Source organism: Rhyacophila brunnea, unplaced genomic scaffold, assembly GCF_057557595.1.
Source record: "Rhyacophila brunnea isolate RB1 unplaced genomic scaffold, BYU_Rbru_1.0 scaffold_11, whole genome shotgun sequence".
NCBI classification, from domain to species: domain Eukaryota; kingdom Metazoa; phylum Arthropoda; class Insecta; order Trichoptera; family Rhyacophilidae; genus Rhyacophila; species Rhyacophila brunnea.
This window is the reverse complement of record NW_028232763.1, coordinates 18,586,077-18,600,830: the sequence shown is the minus strand read 5'-3', so window position 1 is coordinate 18,600,830 and position 14,754 is coordinate 18,586,077. Positions and strand designations below refer to the sequence as shown.

Sequence of the window (14,754 nt, the reverse complement as noted above, 5' to 3'; positions counted from 1 at the left end):
TAAATCTTGTGAATTATTCGTTGAATAAAAGAAATACTTAATTATATATTTTTTTTAGAAAAAATCATGTTTTCTAAATAAAAAATACTTCTAGATTCTAGATACTAGATTCTTATAATAAGTCAAAAATTTGCAGTTTTGCTTTAAGTATGAGAAAATGTTTAAAATACCGATACCTACCAGTTCCAAAATATAACTAGTGATCATCTGTGATTATTTTAGAATGACAGTTGTTATTATTCTTTATAATTAAACGTAAGCTATGTCGAAATCTCTGAGAACACCAGCTATTATTAATATTCGAAAAACATAAATGTATGTTTATTATAATATTATAAAATATAAACATATTTTTAGATAATCCTAGAATTTTATTAAAATCTATAAAAAATAGATACTTGTAGAAGATTAAATCTGCCCAAAATCTTTTTTCCTAATAATCTCAGAACTATGTTTTTTACTTACTTACTTACAATACCTACGTATTGATTAAATACAACTTTTGTATATTGCAAGTTTCTAAATTCCGACACTAGATGTGTATTATACCCCTTCAATCACTTAAAATATAAGATATTTTTATTTACGTATCTATTAATAAAATTAAGGACACGCGGAATTTAAATGCTTATATTATTAATACTATCGACCGAAGGTACTTGATGGAATTTGAATTTAAATTCTAATAGATTTAAATTTTGTACTATTTCATTTAAATGGAATAGTACTAAGCTTAAATCAATATGCTTATATGATATTGATCATAATATTAAACTATAACCCAACTTATAAAATTTATTTTCAGAAAATTTCAGATCATTTTAATAAAATATAAATAAAGTCGTCAGTTTAAAAAATAACTACATAAATCCAAATATATTTTAGTAGATATATTTTAGCCTCAATTCAATTTCACTAAATCACTGACCCACATCACATACCGAATGTGTATTTGATTTCAGGAAGCACTCTAAATGATCATCTGGCTACAATAGTAGTTGGACTCGTACAGTTGTTATCGAATGCCATGTCCCTACTAATGGTGGACAGAGCTGGCCGCAAACCACTCCTGATGATATCTGGAGTCATCACATCGATAGCTATGGCGACAATGGGAGTCTCGTTTTATATTGATCTGACACAGCATTCAGTGTTAGGGTATGTTGTTTGTTTCGTTTATTTGTGGGTAATTGTCCAACTGTCATTGGTTTTAATTACGCTGATTGTGATGTTCAATTTGAAATACTAGGCTATTTTTATTGGTACATAGCAATAATACTATAGAAAACAATTAATATAAAATGTTGTAGAGAAAAAAATATATTTTCCTCCAAAATATATTATCTTCTTAATCTCGTATCACCTTTATCGGAATAAAACTCCAGCAGGGCAATATTTACTTAATTTTCTGCTACCCAGATTAGATTAATGGAGCACTACTTGTAGCAACCACCAGTCCCTTTAAGTTTTTAATTTCGGCGTCTTACAATGCTACGTTTACAGTTGATTTATCATAAGATAATGAGTACAAAATGCTGTGCTTCTTTTCTCTCTCAATATGGCTAATCATTTTTTTGTTTCGGTATTACACAAACTTCTCGGTTCTTTACCAGAGCTTTCCATTTGAATACGTCAACAGAGTGAAACTAATGCTTTTAATAAAATTACGGCCTCTTGTTGGTCGTGCTTTTTTGCTTTTGCTTCGTGATTCCGTATTGTTTCAGCTTTTTTTAACATATAAATTATCATTTTACATAGAATAAAAATAATTAGAATCATTTATATTTGATAAATCTCCATGCTCCTCTCTCCCGTCATTAAGTCTCGGTAAACTCAGTCAATGCAAACTTGAGTGCATCGAGATCGTAGTCCTGGGCATCTGCTCCTGAGACATCCCCAGGTGTAAACATCTGCTGATGCTCCACAACCAAACATAGGATCTTGTGAGATGCTTGATTAAGACCGAGTATGGTGTGGGGCAGTTTGGTTTGGAATTAACTATTAGGTAGTTCCTAATAATTTTGTTCACACTATAGTAATATTAATTAAATTATGACCGAACCTATTGAGTCACTTCCGGGATCAAACATCTGGATACATTAAAATAAAATGCGTGATTTCCGGCTTCAAACCCGCATCTTAAAGAGTTTCCTAATTTTGTTTATCAATAATTTAAGTTGTATGGAGTTAAAAATTGGGATTTTTATGGAACACAATATTTTTTATACAATTTCATGTTTAATTAATAAATTACTGATAAATAAAAATGAAATTTAGCGGCTTTATCTAATAATGATTTAAGTCCTTCTGATCATGGCTTCTGTTATAATTAAGTTAGCATTAATTGATCATAAAGCAGATTGCTAACTGATTAGTGGTATTTGAAGCACATCAGGTTAAACGTAAAAATACGAAATGATTCGCATGAATCATACACGGATAAATAGCTTAGAGGCGTAAGCACTAATTCTGAAAGTGAAAAACGTGAGATCGAATCCCACTCGGTCTATTTTTTCAGACTATTTTCTAATATGTGTGTTTCTTAAGTTTTTCAAAATTGTGTTTCTATAATTATGCATTTAATAATATTAAACTTTATATATATTCAGTATTGAATAAAAAATATTAAAAAAGCTTAAGGACTATGTTAAGAATATTAAAAAATATAAAAGTATGTGCTTCTTTGTGAAGAATCTAAAAATAAGTGACCATGTTGCAGGTATCTCCCGCTGGCAAGTTTGATAGTGTTTATGGTGGGATTTTCTTTGGGATTTGGTTGCATCCCGTTTTTATTGCTTGGCGAGCTCTTCGCAACAAACCAGAGAGGTGCTCTCAGCGCCATTTCCGGATCGTTCAACCTCCTGGTTATGTTTGCGGTCATCAAAAGTTATCACTCCATGCAGGTATTTAATGCAGTTACCTACACATATGTCGTTATTTGTAAAGATACTTTGTATAATAAATTATAAGAATGAAAACATAATGCCGATCAGGCTTATTTAAGCTGCTGAATAGATAATGAGACTTTAATTGCCCCCTTTAAAATGCACGTTAATTACATCGATCGGCCGCCTGGTCATTACGCACCGTGTGCGTCTTCCGCGTCCAAAGTATTAATGCTGTATTTCAAAATTGTTACAGGTCACATTTTAAAAAGATTCATCGAGTTGCAAAAATCTTTATATTACCCAAATATATAAATGTAAGACAACTTTTTTTATAGTTTTTTTTAAGAGACGAGAATACTTACTATAAAATTATATATCTTTAATCAAAACTTTTCAATATTTATATTTATATTATAAGAGATTGTTTTCATTATTTTGAAGAAAACATAATCGTGACTTGTAACGTTTTCGAAATACAGTATTAAATAATTGGTAAATAATTATATTTGTAACCGAGCCATAATGCCTTATGTTTGATTTAACCGATATTTTTTTCAGTATAAGTATACAAATTTTGGACCTTTATTATAGTATTTACCAGGCCTAATTCACACGTTGTGTTATTCACCACAGAAATCCGCAATGCTTCAAATAATAAAACCATCAACAATCATAGATATCACGAAAAGTGTTTAAAAATAATTTGATAAAACGAAGCGATATATTATATATATGTGTGTGCAAGATTGAAACTATGAACTTAATTAATATGAACTCTAATTAGAGTTGATAACTTAAAAAAAAAATATCATAGTAACATCGTTTTATTTTCCAAATTTCGATTTATCGTAAATTATAAAATATTTTTTTTATTTTACATACTCGTACAATCATAAATCAATGGAAACTACACAATTTGAATTAAAATTATACGTTAATAGATAATGTAAATATAAAAAAAATAATGGTTGCTTTATCAAAGGTTTAATTTATTGAACGCACGCCTGCACATCTGCATTATTTATATTATTGTTAAAATAGCAACACACTTATTCGTATATAAATGTATAGAAATTATTCATTGCAATGGTATTTTTTGGTTGGTGTATAGGTAGATAATAGGTATTAGTTACAGCGTTAATTTTTCCCGATTTGAATATACAACGTGAGAGTATTAATTTTGATAAATATCACTTCGGCTGAAATTGTGTATAGGTAAATCGTTTTACAGTGGCACCATGGGTACGGCAAACGCGGCTTGCAGTTGTAGTGGTATTGTTTGCTAGCATTGGAACAGGCATTGTCGCAAGCAATTCAATACACGCGCGAATCGCCTATGGTGCCACTGTAGAATGATTTACCTATAACTAGGATAGTCACTCGTTATGAATTATTTGTAAAATCGGCTATAGGCCAATGACTCACTCTACTTATTTAGATAAAATAAATTTTGAACTGTCCACTAATAGTTAATTATACAATTTATGTAAACACTGTGATGTTATTTACAATATGAAACACCATCATGATAAAATGTTTTATTAATTAACTATAATTATTGCAAATTTGTAGTTTATATTCAAATAATCGACAGGTTAAAATAATCAGTCAAAATCGATGTATAAATCATTTCTAATATAATATATTTCATGATAATACTGACCCCAATAATAATTGAAGTAGTTTAATTAAAAATCTACAGTTTTCAGTAGAGGCAAAAGGTTTAGGCAAAGTTTTTAATAAAAATCGTGTAATTTAATTTTAAATGGATATTAGCTGCTTGCTTAATCTATTAGGTCCATACTCTGGGTCCAATCACACATTGCAAAAAAACATGTGAATTTTCCAGACATGGTATTCAAACACGGAACCCATGACATTATAAGCAGACATGATAATATTCTGATATGGATAATATTTTCAAAAATATAAAAAAACATCAATCCTATGAAAATGATTATTCAAAAGTTTCCATTATTTTTATCAAAAAGAAAAATATGTATTATTTGTAGATAAATATAATATATTTTGTAGAACTTTTTCTTTTTAAATTTTAGTTTCAATATTTATGTCAGTACATGCTATGTATTTTTATGTAGGTATACTGCATTTATTATAAATATATTAACGATTTAGGTACATATTGTTTTAAGAGTTATGAACTCAATATTTCGCCAAAAATTATACAATTATAAAAAATATAATATGTAATTTTGTATACTAAGGGACAGCATGGTTATTTGGATATTCATATTGTTATTTCACTTTTATTGTTTGTATTATCTTTTACGTACTAAAAAAACAAAATATAATTATGTGTAAATCGTTATGTATTTTCTATTTCAATGTACACAAACTGAAACGTGGAATTGTGGCAGCAAGTGCTTACTAGTTTTCTTATTGTTTCAGAGTTTGTTGACATCGGCTGGAACGTTCTGGATGTATTCGGCATTCTGCGCGTTAAGTGTTGTGTTTGTCGCTCTGTGGGTCCCGGAAACAAAGGGAAAAACACTCGAAGAAATAGAAAAGCACTTTAGGCGATCAAGTCTCGAGCCTAACCGAGAAGTGACAGTTGAAAAAATCTCCTACAAGGAAAACCCGATATGACAGATATTTTTAGATTCAAAATATTGTAGTAAATAATGTATTTGTGATTCCGAATACAATTGAAATAATATAAAAGTTGATATTGTTTAGTATTATTGAAATTGTATAATGCTACACACTATCAATATACAAATTTTACATCACCTCAAAACACATATATTAGAAAAAATTTATACTTAATGTGACCACAACCATTGCAATCCGTATGATGTGCTTTACTAATTAAGTTAAAAATGCATTCAATAATTACACCAAAAATTTTTACAATACCAAACGGCGTTTTTATTTAAAAAGCCATATTTCATAATTTTAACTCAAAATAATTAAAAATCTTTATCTTAATATCGAATTCATAGCGAATGGTTCAAATTTTAGTGTAAACGCATACTTATTCAAATAATAGGACATAAGATTTAAGAATATGAGAATACATTCTTTTTTGAATTTATTTTGTATGATCTTTGTTCAATAAAGAACGGCACATTCTTAAATCATGTATAGTAAGTATCCTATAAATAAAAACTTATATATTTAATATACATTCTAATGATATGGTTATTTGATTAAGATCTTATATTTAACATGCATTTGTATTGACTAATGTTTAATAGTGAAAATATTTAAAATATAAACTAATGATAAATCTACATATAAATTCATTAAACACAATAACGCACCAGCAACATCGCGATTTTTGAAGCAAATATTCTACGGCTCATCCAACATATGCGTTTCGCAGACAATGTGATATATTATAAATTTTCGCTTAAAGGTACACTCATAGTAAATATTTAAGAATATTTTAATTATTTTTAAGTTGATATAAACAATAATGACACTTATTTCTATACTCCACGATAATATTTTTATTTATTTATTTTCATGAGATTAATAGATACAAGCTTTAAAGAAAAAGTCATATTTTTATTTAACATACCTACATATACGATAGTTTATATTTTATAATAATTCAATAAAATATTTTTTTTTACTAAAAAAGCTTATTATTTATTTATAGTAATGTACCAAATGTTATAATATATAATATGTATATGTACTACATACCTACTGACATCCTTTTTTTGTGCATTACTTTACAAAGGATATCAAAATAAGTTGGACGGTGTTATGCGGTAACCAGTTAAGCGACACTTTTGTGTTTTTGCGTTTTTTGTTTTAACGACAATATGAATATGTTTTCTACGTTTTGCAAAAAAGAATGTGGTCAAATTTGGTCTGTATTGCCATCTATGAGACTTTAAAAAAAATGTGAATACAATAATAAACAAAAAATTCCATTTTGCAGTAAACAGTCATCCACCAAACAACATGGCCGCTGTTGTGAAACTGAGATGTCAACGTTGTCGTTTTTTTGCATTTTCTTACAATATCTGCCTAGTTATTGTCACCCCACTTATTTAAATTCATTATAATTATTGTTTTATAAGTTACAGTTGAAATATAAGGCTAAGATAAGCTGAATTGAATAATAAAAAAGGGTTTTTTAGGATGTGTCACTTACAGCCTTCACTAAACTGATTATTGCAAAAATTATGTTCCCACTTTTATGGTGCATAATCAGTTGCTTAACTGATTATTGAGAAATGTGATTCACGTTTTTCATTTTATTTGGTGCTTAACTAGTAGTTGCTAAATGATTTATTGAAATATTTGGTTGATACATAAATATTGCTTTAACAATAAAAATATTGTTTTTAACAATTTATTAGTGTGTTATAAGGAATTTTTCTATAAAAATAATTTTATTTATATGTAAATGGGGATGAATAGAGGCAAACTCATGGTTGCTATGGCAAGAAATGAAATGGCTTTGAAAATTAGAAGAGACATTACCAGCTCGGCAATGATTGAAGAAGATATTGTTGTATTATCAGTAGATGATAATATTGATAATATTGTCAATGTTATTGAAGATACCGTTCTTAGCTTAAGAGGCACATAAAATTATAATAATACATTAAATAGAAAAATTAGCAGCAAAAAAAATAAATGATCTAAAAAAATACTAAGCTTTGTACTCAAAGATACCTAACCCTTCTACCAATTTCTCAACAATGACGGTTCTGATTATACTGACGATGTAGAAGGGTTTCGATTATCTTTGGATTTTGAAATCGAATAGATTTCATATTTTGACACTAATTTTAAGTTTTATTCATCGGTTAAAACATAACATTTACATTTATTTATACTGCTTCCTTTTTTATTATTACTCTTACTGTGGTAATATTTTATTTAGAATAGTACTTAGTTTATTCAGTTATTCATACTATATTGTAATAAACACATAATCTAATATTTAAAAATTAATATTTGTTTGTTTGTTTGTTCGTATTTTATGCGCTGCCATACCGTTCATCCGATTGTGATAAAACTTTGTCAACTCATTGCTTGCACTTGCGCAAAGAGCATAGGCTATACTAATATATAAAAATGAATGTCTGTCTGTCTGTCCCGTATGCATTCCTATACCATTCATCTGAATGCGATGAAATTTTGGTAAGTGGTTGTATGCACATTCATGAAGATTTCTGAATTAGAAAAATCATCATCTTCTTTTTCTTCTTCTTCTTCTTCTTCTTCTTCTTCATTCTATTTTCTTTTATTCGTATGGTTCCTATACCATTCATCCGATTGCGATTAAACCTTCGTCAGTTGTTGTGGTAACACCCGCAAAGGTTTCTGAATTAGTACAAACATCTTCTTCTTCTATTATATATGCTTCTATTCGTATGCATTCCTATTCCATTCATCCGATTGCAATAAAACTTTCGTCAGTAATTGTGCCAACACCCGCGAAGGTTTCTAAATTAGTACAACCATCTTCTTTTTTTATTCGTATGCGTTCCTATACCATTCATCCGATTGCAATTAAATTTTGATCAAGTGTTGTGCTCACGCCCGCAAAGGTTTATGAATTGATACAACTATTTTCTTCTTCTTTTTCTTCTATTCTATCTTCTTCTATTAGTATGCGTTCTTATACTATTCACCCGATTGCGATGACATTTTGGCCATTTGTTGTACGCCCGCGAAGGTTTCTGAATTGATACAATCATTTCTTCTTCTTTTTCATCTATTCTATCTTTTTCTATTCGTATGCGTTCTTATACCATTTATCTGATTGCAATGAAATTTTGACAAGTTGTCGTGCGCATGCCCACAAAGATTTCTGAATTAGAAAATCATCATCTTCTTCTATTCGTATGCGTTCCTATACTATTCATCCGATTGCGATGAAACTTTTGTCAGTTGTTGTGCGCACACCTGCAAAGGTTTCCAAATGAGTATTATATAAAATACAAAGTTTGTTGTTTGTTTGTTCCATCCAATTTTGGTTCTTTCACTGCATATATACATAATAACATTAATAACGTTTGCATATTTTGGATTCGATTTTAATTTAGTGTTCTTTTATTTGACCTTTACTCCTATTAGAATTATTTTCATATGCCATATTGTATTACACAGATATTTTAATATTAAAAAAATAATTACCTCTTATTATTTTTTAAATATCTTAGATAAATATAACCACGAAGCGACCCTGTGCAAAGCCGGGTACTTCAGCTAGTTTTGTAATAAATATTCTATATTCATATTGTTTTTTTAATAAGCAAAACCAAATGCTTAAATGATTGATATGTTAATGGAAAATCAGTTAATTCACACTTTTGGTGCATAGCGGAATACTGCGAAACTAATATATTTTTATTTTGCAATGATTACAATTTTTCAATAACCATTTACCTAATATATTATAAACAACGGATCATATTATTAAAAAGTCTTTAAACAATCACATGGTACGTTTTCAAGTAATAATTTTAACTATAATTCTATTCATTATCTTGACTAAATGGTGTACAGTTTAACTTCAAATGCTTATTACTCAAAACTCCATTTTGGTGAATAACTGGTTGCTGCATAACACCGTCCAGTTAAAGTACGACTATTTACATACAAACACGTTTTTAATTTCTAATTAGGTACCTAATCAAAGTTATTGTTTTTATTCTACTAGATTAGATTTTTCGATTTCACCTTTCAGTTGCTACATACCCTATACCTACAATAAGATTAGAATTTGTAAAATATGTACCTACTAAATGTAACATTTTTAAACTAATATAAGAGTCTTTGAAAGTATTGGAAAACTTTCAGTGCCAAGAAAATCAAGAAAAGTGAAACAGCTGTCACTAAAATCTATTTATACATACACATAAGTTGCATTAATAATAAATTTCATAAAATACTCTATAGTGTCACTTTTATAATTATATATACTTAATATATTTATAATAATAAATATTTTAATGAGGACATCTTCTATTAAAATAGTTTCAAATACTGGTTATGCACAAAATATATTACTGTATATGGTTCTAATTAAGTTTAATGGTTAATACAAATAACAAAATACATCATCAGGACTAGCAATACTTCGCAGAAAAGACGTGATATCAGGTAATATCCTATGTATATGTCAATTTGTGTGTCAGTTAATATATGGTATGGCATAGCCGTGGCACATCATTACTGACGTTATCTTTAAATCGATGCAAGTTATTTTATTACCGTTGATGAATTACTTACAAGGTTTTATCACATCCAATGCAATTATACTATCATTAAATACATCAATACCTGAATTATATATTTAGCAAATATTTTTAATTTAGAATAAATCGTGTATAATTTTTTTGCCAATTTAGAAACTATAACTAATGTTTTCAAGTAATGATAAAGAATTCTTCTAGATGAATGTAATGTTTTGAGGTTAAATCTTTATGGGATAGTAATTCGCTCATTGATATTCTGATTTTTAGTATTATGAATATTAGTTTAATCTACGGTAATGAGTGTTTATAACGTCGCAACTTTCCTATTTTTTTTTTAAATTGTTAATTTGAAAATTATTTTTATAAAAACAGCATTTTGTAGTAATAAATATACTTCTATATTATAATGGTCTGGGTGATTGCTTTTATGGCTTAAATTATAATTAAAATTGATTGATTCACATTTTTTACAAACATTTTACATATACCTAATGTTTGTGTCTTAGCCCTTAAAGACAGGGTTAATATTGCAGTATTCTGTTTTACTTGAATGGGTATATTGATTGCAAAAACCTACTTCGTTCATTATTAATTTAATTTTAATATTTTTTTAGGAATTGAACTGGAATATTTGTTATTCAAATTTTGGTTTACTGTGTAGGTCAAGAACATATGTAAATAATTGTTTATGTTTTATACAATGACAAAGATGATAGATCTTCTTAGTATCGAATATAGTATAATAATAATAAAATTTGAGTAAATATAACAATCTTCAAAATATTCAGAAGGTGGAAGGCAATCTTACGCTTTTTACTCTCTCAAACAACCGGTCTTCAATTTGATAAATTTAAATAAAAATTAGATTTTTCAATCAAGTAATTCTCAAAAAATATTTCGGACCCCAGAGTATCCCATACAATGATAGCTTCATATTTTATAAATTAGTTTAACCGTTTAAATCAGAGTATGATTAAAAATATTTGTTTTTAACCAATTATAGCAACCTGTAGCATAGTAGCATCTAATTGGCACCGATTATCTCCAATGGATTTAAATAACCTAAAATAAGGAGATGGATGGCTCTAAATTATTAGATATCTATTTGCTTACATTTCTATAAATATAATATTAATAAAGTGATTAGTTATATAGGATTTTATAAAACTTTGTATTAATTAAAATATTCTACTTCAAGAAGAAGGAGGAATCCCATGCTCAATTTGAATTGTAGCGCAATTAGATGATGAATAAGTAATTAGTACACTAACATAAAATTATATATTAAAATATCACCCATGCTATTAAAGCCTATAGGAGACTACCACTGTACGGCGAAGTTGGTAACTCAATAATTAAATTTATCCTTTTCAAGGTTTTAAGTGGCTTTTATATATGACTAAACTTCGCGACGTATTGCCGAGTGATGCATTCGAGTATGTTTCTAACGAGTGAAGATGTATGATTATTACGTAGAGTGGTCTCTAAATCAAGAGTGAAAGTATGACTGTTAAAATGGATCCAGGATCTGCAGAAGATACATACCAATAGATATTTAAGAAATAATTGCATCGCAATAAAATTTTATGAGCTTAGGCTGTTGTTATTATTAATTTACTGCTAAGTATTTTGTATTATGTTGTTTTGTGGTATGATGGGTTTTACTTAGGTTATGTTTTATGGTTTAATTTATGCGAAAACATTAGATACCTACTTAACATGATGAATTTATTTAATGCATAATGTGCAATATGTTCGTTTTGATATTAATATAATTATATTATATTTGTATGTATATCATCCTGGGAGGTAGGTACTATATTATATTTCAGATAGGTAGTCGTTTTTAAAAAAGATTTTATAAAAAAAAACATGCCTATTAAATATTGATTGTATTTATATGAAAATTTGTGAAAAATACCGAAACGGAACTAATATAATAAAGTAACTATATCCCTACGTATATTCATAATGGTATAAAAAGTTTCAAGATATTATTTTTGTAGTAATTTAAATATAGAAGTCGTATAATTATTTCTCAGATGTAGTATTTCTTCAATAAAAATAATTACAAGATAAAAATAACTTTTTAAATACAACGTTTTTAAATTTTCTGTTAAATCATATAAACTTGACTTGACTAGCTTTTAAACGATCAAAAAATATTGTACTTGATAGAAATACTGAATAAATATACTGAAATGTCATTTTGACACTTAATATTGATTTCCATAGTAACGCACTATATATTAATATTAATCATCTAGTTGCTAGGACCCATTTAGCAACCAAAAATAGTTTTACTTTTTACGGATTTTTTCCGAAATAACTTTTCATACAAAACAGAATTAACTGAAAATGAAATCAATTGTACTTAAATATTGCTAAAAGTATTAAAAAATGCATTGGCATTGTGTTTTGATATATTCTACAAGTTTCAAATGTCTAGCTAGTCGGAAAGTTAGTTAAAAATCGATTGCAAGATTTGTACCGGACAAAAAACCGCCGGACAAATAAGAATACGAAGCTAAGAGCTAAGCTTTTATTGATTATTACGAGCTGTAATAATCAATAAAATAATGTCAAATTAATAAATATTGTGTGCATTCGGAATTGAATAAAAAATACATCATTTTGAGAAACACCTCAGAAGACATACATATTAGAAAAAAAATAGAGCAACATGGACTCATTAGACCCCTACATCCTTTGACTATCCGGGGAATGCTATATTCCTTGAGCTTGCTTTTCCTTCCATCACCCGCCACGTCTTCACACCCGTTATGCAGGCGTATACCGTGGCGCAATGGTCATTTGGCGCTCTTCAAAGTTGTGCCGAAATGTCACAGTAGCAACTTCCCAAGACCTTGGTTGGCGTGCACTGAGTCTGTTTCGAATGTCTTGATGAACTCTTGTCTGTTTGACCATCTACGATACTATCAAAATCTACCTCTAGCACCAAATACAATAATATGTTCTATATCTTACCTTTATCTGGACAATCTGAGGGAGTCATTTGATTATCTTTTGAAAAAAAAGTAATTGTGAAACTAATTTTGAAAAAACAAATAAAGTAATCACAATTTTACGTATTGGAATGGTTTTCCAAATTTTAATATTGTGTACATAGAGGTTTGAGCTCAGTTAGGTTGTAAAATGTCCGATAATTTTGTATGTCCTTACGCTTTCACTTTCAACATATCAAATACATATTTTCACTATATGTTTAATCAATTGATTAGCAGTACGGGCTGATAGGTGTGGCTTATAAATTTATGATATGAATTTATATTATGTACCTTAAAATACGTTGGATCTGCATTGTGTCAAAGTTCAAATATTATTAAAAAAGGTATACTTACATCAATATATAAGTTTAGAACACATCATCATAAACCTACATATCAGAAAGAATATTTTGACAAAATATTGATGCCGGGCGGGACCTGAAATAGTTAATCAACAGCTATGTGTTCGATATCAAATTTCATCTTTTGTGGCATATAGGAAGTAGGTTATATACTTACCCAATTCGGCGCTATCTTCAAATATTAGTTTTAACATAGGTACTGTGACACCCCCGTATGGTCCCCATTTGGGGATGTCTTTGTGTATCTGGAGACGCCCGAATCGGTATCAAAGCCAACAAATAATAAAGCGCTGATTACGAAAATAAAAAATGTTAAAAGTCGGCCGGCAACATTATCTTTGACCGTTGGAGATATGCAACGTCGCCCAAGAAAAAAACCGTTGGGAATGATTTTTCAAGATGGCGCGGAGATCGCGACAAGCAGCAAAATCGCGAACGCGTACATTTCGCCCTCCGTAGAATTATATTATTAAAAAATGTAACCATATAGTATAATAAACTTAAATAAACTCGCCGCTTCCATCACAATTCCGGTGCCTTAATTATCCACCTTCATCCCAAATACAGACGATAAAAAAGAAAACAAAACAAAAAGTGACAGTTGAGAAACTCACATACCAAAATGGAGGGGAGTGATATGTGGCCCCAGTCAACGTGGGACTACGCTTCTTGATTTTGATCGTCTGGAATCAAGAAGCAGGTGGAATTTCTTTCACCCGGACACACACCCTGAGATCCAAACACCGGAATAGGAAACGGCGAGGAAGAAACATCCAGAGGCTTGCCTCTGGTGGCGCTCAACAAAGTATAATAATAAGCAGTAGAAAGAGGATGCTGCTAAAGCCAAGCCAGTGAAGAAAAGAGCAGAAACACCCGGATTGCGAAGTCAGGGCTCCCGATGTACTCCCGACCAACTGCATCCGCCAGCGAACTTGGCCCACGGACGAGTGTATCGGGCAAGACCCTGGCTCCAACGAAGGAAAACGGCATCAAACGCCCTGCATCATCAGCCGCTTGAGCCCTCTTCGTCAACAGCAGCGTGTCTGTGAGCCTTGCAATCAGCCCTGGCCCAGATGCACCAGGATGAAGAGAGCTACAAAGCGGCCTTCTTCAGCTGAGCAAAGCAGCCTCCATCAGCGGATAGCAGCCAAGCAGCATCCTCAGCCATTAGCATCATAGATTAGTTAGTTTTAGGTGTTTTGTGTTTGGAAGCGATGTATAATAAATTATTTCAGTGCTCGAAGTGGAAAATTTTACAACCCGGAGCGGTTGTATGAGGCAGAATGACGTTCCGGTCCATTTCGGG

General features: G+C 29.7%; 1 long non-coding RNA gene across 1 annotated transcript in view; it reads left to right on the top strand.

Moving 5' to 3' along the window:
- Positions 1 to 5,642, top strand: part of LOC147078444 (uncharacterized) — a 29,642-nt gene extending 24,000 nt beyond the window's left edge. The window contains exons 7-9 of the long non-coding RNA XR_015071822.1: positions 963 to 1,158; positions 2,720 to 2,903; positions 5,298 to 5,642. This is a non-coding gene — a long non-coding RNA (uncharacterized LOC147078444). The remainder of the gene's footprint in view (positions 1 to 962; positions 1,159 to 2,719; positions 2,904 to 5,297) is intronic.
- Positions 5,643 to 14,754: the final 9,112 nt, after the last annotated feature.